The sequence below is a fragment of the Papaver somniferum genome, unplaced genomic scaffold (genome assembly GCF_003573695.1).
Source record: "Papaver somniferum cultivar HN1 unplaced genomic scaffold, ASM357369v1 unplaced-scaffold_11, whole genome shotgun sequence".
NCBI classification, from domain to species: Eukaryota; Viridiplantae; Streptophyta; class Magnoliopsida; order Ranunculales; family Papaveraceae; genus Papaver; species Papaver somniferum.
In genome coordinates, this window is record NW_020619936.1 from 1589904 (window position 1) to 1592536 (window position 2633).

Consider the following 2633-nt stretch of genomic DNA (forward strand, 5'->3'; position numbering starts at 1 on the left):
ACTTTATCTATATGCATATATTGGAATTTTTTTTTTTTTTTTCGATTTGTATGGGCATACAACAAACCTAGAGGGGTATCGATATAAAAAGCTTCGAACAATTTACAGATTTTCATATTTACTACTTTATAACTAACATAACTAACGGTTAGGGACAGAGTTAGTGTTTTTAGGGGTATATAAAGGAACACCCGAAATTAAAAGAAAAATCGATTTGATTTTCAAACCCTAACTATGAATTAGTCTAACTTAATCACTAATCATACTTAATTTAAATAATTTAATTATTAACATTAATTAATGGAGGATATTACCATTAAAAAATTAATAAGTTATAAGGGTTTTGTTGATTACTATTTCATTGCCCTATTTTATCATCATGTGAGACCTAAAAACCAAAAGTTAGGAGCCCATATAATAGGCTTCAAAAATAAACTATATGACTCGAATTTACTAAGTCACTCAACAATAGCGAATTTTTTAGGTTATTCTCGAGTCAATAATATTGCCAAATTTGCCTTATTGATTGGATTTTTTTTTCTTTTTTGTATGCAAATGCTCATTTCCACAGTCTTTTCTCTTATGAATCCCTGGATAACATCTAGTTAGACGGGATTTCGGCGTTTGGATAGTTGAAGTTCAAGCAAAATGTAATATCATTCACCAAAAATAACTTTTTTGCCTTTATAAATCATTCTAACAAGAACTCTCCACCGAAGGTCAACTTTTTCCGGTGGTATTCTGTGCACAACTCAATTCCGACAAGAAGCATCCTTCCCTTAGAGGCGTATACAGTGACGGATTTGAGGGTGGGTTGGGTGTGCTCCAGCCACCCCCAAAATTCTAAATACAATCCAATTTTCAGTTTTTCAAAGGCAAATTTTGTGGGAAATTTTTTTAGCCCACCCTAAAAATTCATTTTTAGCATAATATATTTGATTTAGCCCACCTAAATTTTCAATCCTGTTTCCGTCGCTGGGCGTATATGTCGAATCCCCTATTTGTCCAGTTTGTGTAAGAAATAAAGAAACTTGCGATCATCTTTCTGCTCACTGTGAATGGGCATTTTACTCATGGAACTACCTTCTCAACTCTCTGCATGTCTCATGCCAGAGACATTTACTCATTTATTTATTTCAGGGCTGGAGCTTTTATAGAGTAAGGAGAGGCAATAAGATATTATTAATGTACTTCCTTATGCGATCATCTAGGAGATTTGGAAAGATAGTGATGCTTGGGCTCGTGGTGGTAAATCCAAGATAAGGGATGAGTTGGTTTAGTTGTTAGAGACTTACCCGTTTATGGTGCTCAACAAATAAAACTTACAAGAATCATCCGATAAGCATTATATTCTATCATTGGGAAGACTTTGTAATTTTGTATATTCCCTTTTGAATATGTTGGGATTTTTGGACCACTCTTGCCCATCTTTTCTTTTATGATTTCGTGAAAAAAAAAATCATTTTATAATTTTGTTCGCAAACTAACTTCTAAAAGATAGCTTCCGTATGTATATCCAAATTCCAAACATCCTCTAAGGTCTTCTCAAGGTTTGCCACATTCTGACAGTAATTTCCACTTTTGAGTTGCTTTATATAGCAACTAGCAAGCCATTGAGTGACACTGGACACTGGACAGAAAGTCAAGTAATTTAGGTTACATGATGCTTCAAAAAGAAAAAAAAGAAAAAATTCATAAAGTAATTTAGGTTACTTGATATTTCAGAACTAGTAATAAAGCACTAAGGTGGTCAAAATTGGAATGCAAAAAACCCATTCAAATGTTGAGATCCATTAAAACTCCATATTAAACAAACGTGATACAAAAACTCTAATTTTTTAAAAATTCATACAAAAACCCCAAATAAAATTGGTTTCATATTATTTTGGCTATTTTTTTTATCATGAAACCAATTTTTTTAATGATGAAACAGTAAGTTTATGATGAAACCAAATTTGGTGGTATTGTTTCTAGTCAGTGGCGGTGTTGGTTGGTGGTGGTGCTTCTTATGGTGATGGTAGTGCTAATATTTGTTGGTGGATGAGGTGTTGGTTGCTAGTAGTGTAGTAGTTGATGGTGGATATGGTGGTGGTGGTTGGCGATGGTAGTGGTGGTGGTTGGTGATGGTAGTGATGGATATTGATACAAAAATCCTAAATATTCATATAGTCTGGGGGTTTTGTGCTACTTTTATTTTGATTGTTTTTTTGTGGATGGATAGTAACACCTTTAGGGTTTTAACTCATGGCCCGAGAAAATAAGAACGACTTTTTGGGGACCATGGTTTTTTTGGGGGACCATGGTTTTATTTTGGGTAAAGGCATTATAAGTAATTCTAGGTCACCCCATATCTAGTTATTTATTTAATACTTAATCTACTCTCTTAATTAATTTTAGGTTATGATTAGTGAATGGTTCAGTTAAAAATAATTAGTGCGATTAAATTAAAATATGAGTTTACTATTAGTTGAGTAGAATTATTGAGAGAGTAGAGTTAGAGAAGATGAAGGAGAAAAACATGGAAAATAATTTTTTTTTCCAATTCACTAAGTTTGAGTATTCAAATGATGAAAACCCATCTGATTCTTCATCTCCATCCTCTCCTAGAATATTTGTTAATCTTCAAAATGATC